This window comes from Dromiciops gliroides, chromosome 4 (assembly GCF_019393635.1).
Source record: "Dromiciops gliroides isolate mDroGli1 chromosome 4, mDroGli1.pri, whole genome shotgun sequence".
Taxonomy (NCBI): domain Eukaryota; kingdom Metazoa; phylum Chordata; class Mammalia; order Microbiotheria; family Microbiotheriidae; genus Dromiciops; species Dromiciops gliroides.
Window position 1 is genome coordinate 491621735 of NC_057864.1, and position 12296 is coordinate 491634030.

Below are 12296 nucleotides of genomic sequence, written 5' to 3' on the forward strand. Positions count from 1 at the left end.
TTTTCAGCTAGGTGGCATCAAACTTACCTACTGCACTGATAGTAAATTATTTACCTTGAAAAGAAAAAAGAAATTTACATGATAACTTTGTTGTATATTTAAAGGAATAGCAAGTTTACATAGTAGATTTGCAGTTTTATGTGCAATCATCCTTTTATTTTACTATATAGAAATACATAAACTAAAAATAAAAATGCATTTGTAAAATAAAAGGCTACAAGCAAGGACTAAAGTGGAGATAGAGTTGCTGTATAATTTTTTTTGCAGATGATTGTGCCGACTCTGAAGCTAAGATACAACAAATGATGAATTGATTCTTCACTATTTGTGCTCATTTAGCACCAAGAAAACACAGGTGTTCCATCAGCCAGCACCACACCATCCATACATGAAACCCTTGATTACAGAAAATGGAGAAGTTTTGAATACTGTGGAGAAGTTCACTTACTTTGGCAGTATACATTCCAGGGATATTCAGATAGGTGATAAGGTTTACCCACACATTGCCAGAACCAGCTCAGTGTTTGGAAGCCTCCAAAAGAAAGTGCGGGAAAGAAGTACCAAACTGACTACCAAACTGAAGGTCTACAGAGTTGTTGTGCTGACCTCATTGTTGTATGACTGTGAAACCTGGATGGTCTACCAGTGCCATGCCAGGAAACTGGATCACTTCCATTTCAATTTTCTTAAAAAGATTCTGAAGATCACCTGGCAAGATATAGTACTGGATATTTAGGTCTTTCTCAAGGTGAACTGCCAAACATTCAAACTCTACTTTAGAGAGCACAACTCTGATGGGTTGGCCATGTTGTTTGAATGCCAAATATATGTTTGCCTAAAAGACTATTTCATAGAGAACTCCAGCAAGGCAAGTGCATACATATAGATAGGTTAGAAGTGATACAAGAGCACTCTCAAGGTCTCTATGAAGAACTTTGGGATCGATTGCATGACATGGGAGATGCTGGCAAATGACCACCCAACTTGGTACACCCATGTTATGGGCCCAGGTCACCCCAGAAATTTTCTGGGCTAAATCAAAGAACCTTCTCCTTGAGAAACTAAACCAAAGGACAGGTACACTTAAAGAGATAAGTGGAACTGGATCTGGACTGAGCTAGCTCCAGGACCATCGCCTTTCATTCCAGTCTCCCTCACCCCTGGGGAGATAAGATTAGGTGAGAATGCTGCCTTTGTAGCCTGAGGAGCAGAGAGATAGATTGAGAGATCCGAAGCCATCCCTCACCCAACTCTTCCAGCCACCACCAGTGGGGGATGGTCCTCCCCCAATAAGAGAACTTTCCACAGTCAGATGATCAACCCCATCAGTCATCTATAAAAGTATTTGCCTGTCTCCTGCTTGAGGAGATTGGTATCTCAGAGCCATGCTCTGTGCTATGCCTTCTCCTCATGAGAAGAAGTCCAAGGATTTCTCTCTTGGTTTTCCTTCCCCAGCCCCTAAATAAAATTATTATCTTATTCTATTGGATTTGTGTGTAAGAGGGTATAATTATTTAAAGAGGAATTCTTAAAGACCCCTCCCCCTACCCCAAACTCCAACCCTATTTCCCCCATAACAACCCACATCAAGGAAGGCACTGTGCTCTATAAGCTAAGAAAAATTGCAGTAGGTCACAAGAAAAGTGAGATGCACAAATTTGGAGACATCTTCTCTCCAAATGTCCACATATATACTATCTGTGCCCAACTTGTTATAGAGATGTCCAAACACATATCGGTCTGATCAGCCACAGTTGTACATACTGTAGCTTGACTCTACCATAGTGATATTTTGGTTATCATCAAGAATGAAGAGCAATAAGCAACCAACATAATATCCTTGAATTCAGAATATAAGGAATCAGGGCTTCCTTCTTGTGCAGCCCTTTCAAATCCAACCAAGACTTGTGAAGATTGGGCAGTTTTTATTTTTATTTTTTAATAAGCACAGAATTCTCTACCACCCATGGATTAATTAACATAACATCCTATTTTCTATAGGTCTATAGGAAATAAAGCTATGGTGATCCTAGTATAGCTTCTTAAGTGCATTCTGAACATGGTTCACCCTTTAAAAATTGTTGAATTACATTGAAAAATACATCATGCTTCTAATTCAACTAAATCAGGAAGCTTTTATCAGAACGTACTACTAGGACACAAGACTAAGCACTGAATAAGTGAAAAAAATTATTAAAAAAGCAATCAACAAACATTAATACTTACTGTATGCCACACACTGAGGTAAGTGCTCATGCTACAAATCCGAAAGACAATTCCTGCTGTCATGGAGCTTACATCCTAATAGGGGAAACAACACATTGGGATGGTGACCAAGGAAAGAGATGTCTAGACACTCTTGGGGGTGATTAAATTGTTTAGGTCTTGTTGACATTGTTTTTATTTACATTACAAACCTGTCTGGATGATCACCTCTCCAGGAGGGCTTTCTTATAACTGAGTAAAACAATTAAGCTAAAATTTACCAGCAGTTATCTCACCTGAAAGTACCAATGCTCTACATTTTTAGCCCCGCCCCCTGCCCCCGTAACTTCTTTATTTTGTAGATTTATTTTTAAAATTAGCAGAAATCTATTTTCTCTCACTCCCACTCAAAGGAAACATAAATTACTTATAATAAATAGACATAAGCAAAAGAAATTCCCTCATGACCATATGTATGTCTATATGGTATATGTGTGTCATTCTGCCCCCTCAATCTGTCACCTTTGTGTCCAAAGGTAGATGTTATGTTTTATTTGTCCACTGGAATTATGATTGGTCATTGTTTTGTCCATAGCTAAATTGCATTTTTTCAGTGTTTTTGTATTAATTGCTTCCTGCTTCTGCCCATTTAATTTTCATCTATTTATAAAAGTCTTCAAAATTATTGATTTTTACAATTTTTTTTTGGTGAGGCAATTGGGGTTAAGTGACTTGCCTAGAGTCACACAGCTAGTAAGTGTCAAGTGTCTGAGGCCGGATTTGAACTCAGGTCCTCTTGAATCCAGGGCCGGTGCTTTATTCACTGTGCCACCTAGCTGCCCCTACAATTTTTATATCATAGCAAAAATGGTCCTTTGCAGTTTGCTTAATTTATCCTGTATCATTTCATAGAACTCTTTCCATACTTCTGAAATCTGCTGTTTTCTCATTGTTTTATAGCACATCAGTATTCTATCACAATCTTATACCACAAATTATTAACGCATTCCTAAATTGATGAACCTCCCTTTAGTTTCCAGGTTATTTTTTTATTTTTCTATCACAAAAAGAAGAGGTGCTATAAATGTTTATACATAGAGGACTTTTTCATATTTCTTTGATCTCTGGGTATATGCCTAGCAGTAGTCTGAACCAAAGGGCATTCACTATTTAATCAATTTTCACATGGGATCCCAAATTTCTTTCTGGAATGTTTGTAGCTATTCGTAGTTCTCACAATACTACATCAATGTACATGTTTTCCACAGCCCGATCCAGCATTTATCATTCTCTTCCTTTTTTTTTTTTGCCATCTTTGCTAATCAGACAGGAGACAGAAGGAAACTCAGAAATACTTTTATTTGCATTTTTCCACTTAGTAGTGATTTGGAGCCTCCCCCCAACCAAAAGCTATAGATAGTCTGCATTTCTTCCCTTAAGAACTATCTGTCCATATCCATAGGATATTTTCAAATTGGGGAATGATTCCTATTCCTGTAAATTTGAATCACTCTCTTGTAAATCTTGGAAATGAGGCTTTCCCTAGTGAAAATGAATTGATTCATTGGAAAGTTCACTGATAAACTCTTTTCAGGAACAATTCTAGTATTGACTGTTGTTCTGTTTACTGAGTCCAGAAAAAGAGAAGAAAATGTGTTGGGAGAGGGGGAAGGGGAGGGTCTATGCTCCAGATCAGGGTGGATGTTTATGGTGCTCAAGGTATATAAATGGAGGGGAGTGAAAAATAGTTGAGGCTAGAAGTAGTTAGATAGTGTAGGCCGCTTGAGGTTGCACTCCCTAATCAGTATCCTTTGTCTACACTAGAGTTTCAAAAGCTGATTGGATTTACTTCCTCAGGGACTGGGAACATTTTCTTTTCCTGGTGGTCTAATCCAGAGACACTGTTCAAGGTGGGGAGAAGAGTCAAAAGGGCAGATGGCAGGGTTATTGGAGTGGACGGATGGATGGAATGTGAAGTGGGCTCTAGGTCCCAACACCAGGACTCCTACAGGACTCCTACTAGAAGACAAGTCTCTTTGAATTTCTTAGCCAAAGCAGAGGTTTACAAGCCTCTGCAATGAGGATGTGGATCTGCTCAGCTCTCAGGGGTTTAGGGTTGTTAGGAGTGGGCCAGGAGCCAGGTGGGTTATTTTCAATTTAGGAATGAGATGAGGCACTAGTAAGTCATTGAACTGTTTATGAAAGGGACCTTTCATTTTTTTCCTTGGCACTAGCTTGTGTCAGGAGAGAATGGCACTAAGCATCTGTAGATTCATCTACCCTCACTAAAATGCCTCTGGCCCCCAGGGCAGGGCATGGTGACTCACAGGGGCTTTATTTATTTGCCAAATCTGAGGGGCCCCATTCCTTGTGGGTGGGCCCTTAGGTGATCAGGAAGCTGAGTCAAGAGAGGTGGAGCTGATCTGGTCCTGGGGACAACTTGGCTGCATTTTAGGAACAATGAATAATTGTTTTTAGAAAAGGGTGAACTCTGGTCCTGTCTCAATAATGCAGCTGGAGGATGTGGGTTCTAATCCTCACTTTGCTTCTTACTGTGTGGATTTATACAAGTCCCGTAAGCTGTTTCTCAGGTTCTCTTCTCCTTTAGTAATATTTCCTTTGGACACCCTGTGGCCCAAGTGAGCATGAGGAGGGGTTCAGTCCTTCTGCCTGCCCACCAGGGAAACTGTCTATATATTTGGGAATGAGGATTGAATCAAGAAAAGAAACTATGCCCCAAATCAAACAACTGGCAAAGAACCATGCAGGACACTTGAAAATAAAAGGACCAAACCCTAGTCCCTGCTCAGAAGGAGCAGAACACAGTAGAAGGCATTCTCCTTCTGAAATCAGAGAACTTGGTTCAAGTTCTTCCTCCGATGGCTACTGTCTGTACGGCTCTGGACAAATCACTTGTCCTCCCTAGGCCTTGGTTTGCTCATCTGTCAAATGAGAACCTTCCATGAAATGACCTCTGAAGCCCCTGAGGCTGGGGTTCTACTAGTGGGAAAGAACAGAGTTGGTCCAATCAGAAAGCCCCCAGAACAGGCTACTTCATGTGAGCTTCACAGCCTCCCTATTAGGTAAGTAAAGCATGTGTGATTGTCTTATGTTACTAATGAGGAAACTGAGGCAGAGAGCAGTTAAATAACTTGGTTGTCTTCTCATTGCTGATAAATGATGGAGACAGGAACCACTCTCTGATCTTCAGGGCTCCCAGAAGCTTCACTGAAGAGGGGAGAGGAACTTTAGAAGTCAGTCATTCAGTCCTGCCTTCTCATTAAGCAGATTAGGAAAGTGAAAGCTAGAGAGGCCAGATTTCTTACCTGGGATCCCACAGGCAGAAAGGGTTTGGGCCAGGATTTGAATTCAGATCTTCCTGATTCCAGGTCCAGCACACAATGCACTGTGTAGTGAGGGGGCCAGGAGAAAGCCTGGGCATGGGGCTGGAATTCTCTCACTTCCCCAAGGAAACCCCCCCCCCCACCCAGATGACAAAACCCTCTCCAGATCAGGTCAGTGTTATAACTGATACCTAATCATTGCTGCTACTCTTAATCTCCCTGAAACAACCCCCTGACCCATGATTTACAAACCCCTGTGTAAAAAGAGCCACAGAAACCAAGATGCTCATTTAAGGTGAAGTCACTTCTGTTACTGATGGAGGATGAAGATAGACGACATTCTTATCCAGTCTGTTTCCAAATCCTGATGAAACCTGCTCTTTGGGGCAGCAGGAGGAGCAATAAATATGAAAGCATGATAAAAATAAACCTTTAAAGTCAGTCTTTGCTTTTTTTTCTTTCTTTTATATATATCAGGAAAGAGACAAAAGGCTTAGGATCTGTCAAGACAAAAACGAAAGGAGAAACTGTTTGGCAATGATCAAATGTAAGTGTAGCTAGCTAATCCCCAAGAAATCAGAAACCTTGTCCACTCCGGCCATAGAGGCAGAGGAAAATGAGTACCCAGATCCACATCGGGTTTAAGGGATAGTGTCTTTCTGGTAATTGGGTCCTGCTCAGCTTTGCCCTGGGAGAAAGAAAGCTCACAAAGCTGCCCTTCCCTTGGGCTCTGTCTCCTGCCAGTAAGTAAGCATGGAATGAGCCAGGGGCCTCTATCCTGATACCTCTGATTTAGATGAGATGGCATTGCCAAGAGAGAGAAGGGCAAACAGCTTAGAGAGACTAAGGTGGGTGATACAGCTGGCCTCCAATTAGCTGCATGTGAATATCCGCTTCACAGATTTTGTGAAACCAGTACCCTGGACACTCAGCTCATCTCTTTGTCTGTCAGCTCATTATTTTAAGCAAGGTAAATTAAGATTAAGGGAAATGAAATTTAGGAGTTAAGCCTGCGTGTGTGTTAGGGGCTGGGTAGACAAAAAATATAGCATGGAGGTACCACTTTTGGGCCACAGCAACTGGAGTAATGTAAGATTCCTTGCTCTGTACTCAGGCATGTGGTTTGGACTGGTTTCAGTCTTGGAAGAACCTCTAATTACAGAGATTAGGCTCCCCTTTCTTATTCACATTGACTCATTAAATTCCTCAGATTAGTTCCCTAGAGAATGATTTTAAGGACAGTTCACATCTGAAATCTCCCCCAAAAGGGGAGGATGTATCTTTTTTTTTTTTTTTAAGGTACTTGTTGTACTCTGTGGAGCACCTTTGAGACAGGTAATTCTTTCCTATACACGTACACACATACATACCATACACCTAAACTTAAGAAAAACAAACCTAATAAAGCAAAACCCTTTACAAATATGTGTTAACAGAATAGGGTTTGGTGCTATAACAACTGCCACAAACTGCTAGAAGAATGATACTTCAGGTTTGCTAGAGCACAAGGCAGTTCGGGGGATTTGGCATTTGACATTTCTCCTGGGCTCTGCACTAGGCCCACTCTGAACCTGAGCCTCCTCCAAGTTCTGTGCAGTGTTCTGCCAATTGCTGATGCCAAGACCATACCCTCTGGTAGACCACTGACATGTCCTAAGGGACGCCACTGCCGCCAAGCTCATAGACCTCCAGGTTTTTTTGGACCCCAAACGTCGCTTCCTAGAGACAGCTATCTCTTGGTTGCTGCTCAGTCAGGATCACAGAATAGGGGCCCAGGCACAAGCATGCCTGGGGAGGCCTCAGAGCTAGCTGCTGCACAAGTGAGATTGCCAAGGTCCTGGGATGAGGAATGAGCTTCCCTCCCCTTCACTAGGATCACACTATGCCACCTGAAAAGTCACAACTGAGTAGGTCAAGATTTAGACTCAGCCTCCAAACACCACACTCCTACCACCATCATGGGTCAGGGAAGGAGGAAGGAACTCAGGGTTTCTCAGAACATTCTGAAACACCAAACCCTTTCACCTCTGGGCTGACACATAATGTCCAGAAGCAGCCAGGAAATTCAAGGGATAAGTTACCATGTCCTTGGAAACATGGTGTTCTAGGAGACACCTGGGAAAAATGGGGATGGAGGGAAGATGGCCCATCCCCTGGAAGAAGAGAATCATAAATTTACTCATGAAAGAGACTTCAGAAATTATCCAATGTAAGTGTCTCACAGGAGTTTCCTAAAGTGGCACAGGTAGTAAATGTCAGAGCTGAGACCAAACTAGGTCTTCTGACTCCAAATTCAGCACTTTTCCCACTGCCTGCTATTCTAAACCAAATGGATGCATTGGGGGATCAATCTCGATAGTGCAAAATGGGGCAAGATAGGTACCTGGAACAAAACTGATGATGAGTCTTTGTCTAAAAACGACCTTCCAAGGAGTGTGAGGCACTCTGGAGCCATTATTTAGAAATGTATATCAGGTGGTGCATAATTATTCTCACTTCATTCAAGCACCCAGAGCTGAGAGAGATCACAGAGCTCATTTAGTCCAATCTCTGCACCTTCTAGACAAACATTCTTTCTCTTTGCTTATTTTTTCTGCTTCTCAGTTCTATATTAAGTCAGTCAACATGTATTTCATAGGGTCAAAAATGCGTAGTTAGAAAGGACCTCATCTAGTCGAAACATCTAATGTTATTGGTAAAGTGAAGGGTCCAGACATTAAGGGACTTGGGCAATGGCAAGCAGTTGGTAGATGGAACAACCAGGATTCAGGCCTAGGTCTTAAGTGACATCCCAAATACCTAATCATTCATTTGTCTTATCTGGTCCTTCTCCTTCTGAGTCACTGTCCAGGAGATCTGGCTTGGCTTGGCCACTGCCTCAATACCTCAGCAGGCCCCCAAAAGAATCTGAAAGCTTAGAGTTTTGCTGGTTGTATGAAACAGTCTGAAATGAGGCAGCCAAATTCACATAAGGGCCACATTGTGTCCCCACAGTGAAGGACTTCATCTACCTTATGTTACAAAGTGACTATAGAATATATCCATGAAACAATGGTTGGTTCTGCAAGGGATGCCCCTGAACCAGAGGAGAAGTAAAGTGCTACAGAGATGGCTTAAACACAGAAGGAAACATGAGGACTGGTTTTTGGAAGCCAAGAGTCATGGGATGTTTTTCATATTCAGATTTCCCTTTGTCTACTTCCTTGCTTCTGACACTTCCACGTCTCCGTTCTCTATTACTCTGAATGAGGCAAGTGGGGCAGACACCCCAGACCTCACTAGCAGCTTACAGTGACTCCCCAAACCCTTTTCCCTCCTACTACAACTGGGATGTTGTTCAGCCTGACTCTCCTTGGACCCCTGAGTGAAAGAAATAAGAAGTTTATTAAGATAAACAAATGACCCCTCCCTCCCATCTCACTGCCCATCTATTGTGGAGAGAGAAACCAACTCAGACTTGAATACTCCATATTAGTTGTCATAAAATCACAACTTAGAATTGGATGGGGCCTCAGAGGCAAAAACGTCTTAGTATTATTATGAAGACAATGGCCCTGATCACTTTGAGAACTGCTCATTTAAACCAATGCAGAGCTGGACTGGAATTCCTTCTGTAACGAGGCAGCCATACAATGGTGGGGTGGAATTCAGCTGAATGGTGCTGGTTCAGGGGAACTAAAGCTCATTCCCTCAAACACCCATGATTAGTTGTCATGGGAAAAGATTTACTCTGAAGGATGGAAAATCACCCACTGCTCTTCATTAGCAGGAAAGCTCCCTCTTAATGCATTCTTTGGCACCCTCCATCAAGGGAAGCAAACTGATCCTTATCTATGGTAAGTGAGACAGCATTTGGCTCCTTCTCAGGGCATCATTTGTTAAAGTAGAATGGAGCAGGAGGAGGCTTGCACCTGGGTTAATAGCAGCAGAGCTGACCCTCTCCTGCCTGAAGACCTCCCTCCCCTCTAAGCTGCCTTGTCAGCCCCCTCTCCCCTCACCAAGCCTGAAGAACAGCAGGGTCTTATTCCCTCAATGGTTTTTTTTTTTAATCAGTTTCCCTCATTAAGATTATTACTTGGGGCAGCTAGATGGCACAGTGGATAGAGCACTGGCCCTGGAGTCAGGAGTATCTGAGTTCAAATCCGGCCTCAGACACTTAACACTTACTAGCTGTGTGACCCTGGGCAAGTCACTTAACCCCAATTGCCTCACTTTAAAAAAAAAAAAGATTATCACTGAGCTTGACCCAAGCTTTATCCCTATGGAACAGCAGAGCTTCCCATCCATCACCAGGAAAAAAGACAGGAACTGGACTTAAGAAAATGAAGAAGCTTTTGTTTTGGGCAAGAGAATTGGAAGGAGCAGAAAAACACTCCCACAACATTAGCTGAAGTGCTAGCCTATGTGATGAACATAAAAGTGAACAATAATTATGTCAGGATCCTGAAGGATCAAATTGTTCTTCACTAATAAAGATTTTCTTTTTCTTTTTTCCTTTTTTTTTTATTTTGGCCTTGGGAATACTCAGCAGGCTTCAGGCCCAGCAGCAGTTGTAGAAAGTCTCCATGCTGGTGACTGCAGTTTATAGGGAGAAGCAGACAACACTCACATGGCTGTTTAGATTAGAAACCAACCCTTCCCCCTTTAAAAAATGTGTTCAAATAACAAACCCTAAAATATCCATCAATTAAATTCCTCAGGAAAAGCTTCCCATAGGAGGTAACTTCTGACAATCCTTGAAAGAAGCTAAGAATTTTTAAACATTGCAATTTATTATTTATTTAGTTTAACATTCATTTCTTCTTTAAAAATTTTGAGTTCCAAATTCTCTTTCTCCCATCCCCTCCCATATACACTGAGAAGTCAAGAAATACTATATCAGTTATACATGTGAAATCATGCAAAACATGTTTCTATATTAGTCGTATTTCCCCCATAAAAGCAATAAAATAAAATAAAATGAGAAAATTATTCTTCAATTTGCACTCAGTTTTTAGTTCTCTCTTTCACTCTCTCTCTGGAGAGCCATTTTTCATCATGAGTCCATTGGAATTGTCTCAGATCACTATATTGATCAGAATAGCCAAGTTTTTCAAAATTGATAATTATTATAATATTGTTACTGTGCACAGTGATCTCCCAGGTCTACTCACTTCACTTTGTATCAGTTCATATAGGTCTTGCCATGTTTGTTTGTTTGTTTTTTTGTGAAACCATCCCCATCTCATTTCTTATAACACAACAGTATTCTATGATCACCATATCCCACAACTTACTTATTCAGGCATCCCCAGTTGATGAAGATCTCATCAATTTTTAATTCTTTGCACCACAAAAAGAGCTGCTATAAATATTTTTGTACATGTAAGTTAATTTCCTTTTTCCTTCATCTTTTTGGGATACAGACCTAATAGTGGTATTGCTGACCCAAAGAGTATGTACAGTTTCATAGCCCTTTGTTCCCTTTAACAAATTGTTCTCCAGGATGTTTGGACCAATTCACTATTCTACCAGCAATTTATTACTGTACTTATTTTTCACTCATCCCTTCCAGCATTTGTCATTTCTAATAGGTGTGAGTTGGTACCTTAAGAGAAGCTTTAATTTGCATTTCTCTAATCAATGATGATTTAGAATATTTTTTCTTATGACTATAGATAGCTTTGATTTCTTCTGAAAATTGCTTGTTTATATTCTTTTGACCATTTACCAATTGGGAAATGGCTCTTATTTTTAATGGACTCAGTTTTGTTTTCAGCATATATTGAAAAATGGGGTCTTCATCAGAGAAACTTGCTACAAATTATTTTAATATTACTTTATTATTTATGGTAACTTTTAGCATAATGCAATTTCCCTGATTTATCTCTTTTAGAACACAATTGCTACCCCTGAAGTTTTTACTTCAGCTAAAGCCTATTAGTTTCTGTTCAAGCATTTTATTTCAATTCTGCATCCTTTTTTTTTTTTTTGTGGGGCAATGAGGGTTAAGTGACTTGCCCAAGGTCACACAGCTAGTAAGTGTCAAGTGCCTGAAGCTGGATTTGAACTCAAGTACTCCTGAATCCAGGGCCAATGCTTTATCCACTGCGCCACCTAGTGCCCCCGTGTGTCTTTTTGACTCAAGTTTGTTCCTTGTATACCACATATTGTTGGATTTTGTTTTCTAATCCATTTTGCTATCTATTTCCACTTTATATGTAAGACCATCCCATTCACATTCACATTTATGATTGTTAACTGTGTATATCCTTCCATCCTATTTTCTCCTGTTTATTCTTCTCTTTCTCTTTTTATCCTGTTCCTCTTCAAAAGTCTATTTTGCTTCTAGCAACTGCCTCCCTTAATCTACCCTCCATGTTCCTTTTATCATCCCTTCTTTATCTTATCTGTTTTCTCTCCTATATCCATAATGGGTAAGATAGATTTCTATACACAACTGTGTGTGTATGTGTGTGTGTATATATGTATATATATACACATATACACACACATATAGTATATGAATGTGTGTATGTATCTATATCTGTATATGTACGTATACACAATACATATATTTTCACATATATACATACATATGTGTATCTCTGTTTATGTGTGTATATATACACACAGATATAAATATATATACACATATGCATTCAGATACACACATATACATATATAGGTGTGTATATTACTTTCTGTTTGTACATATATGTATATGTGTGTATGTGTATGTATATCTCTTCCTTCTTTGAGCCAATT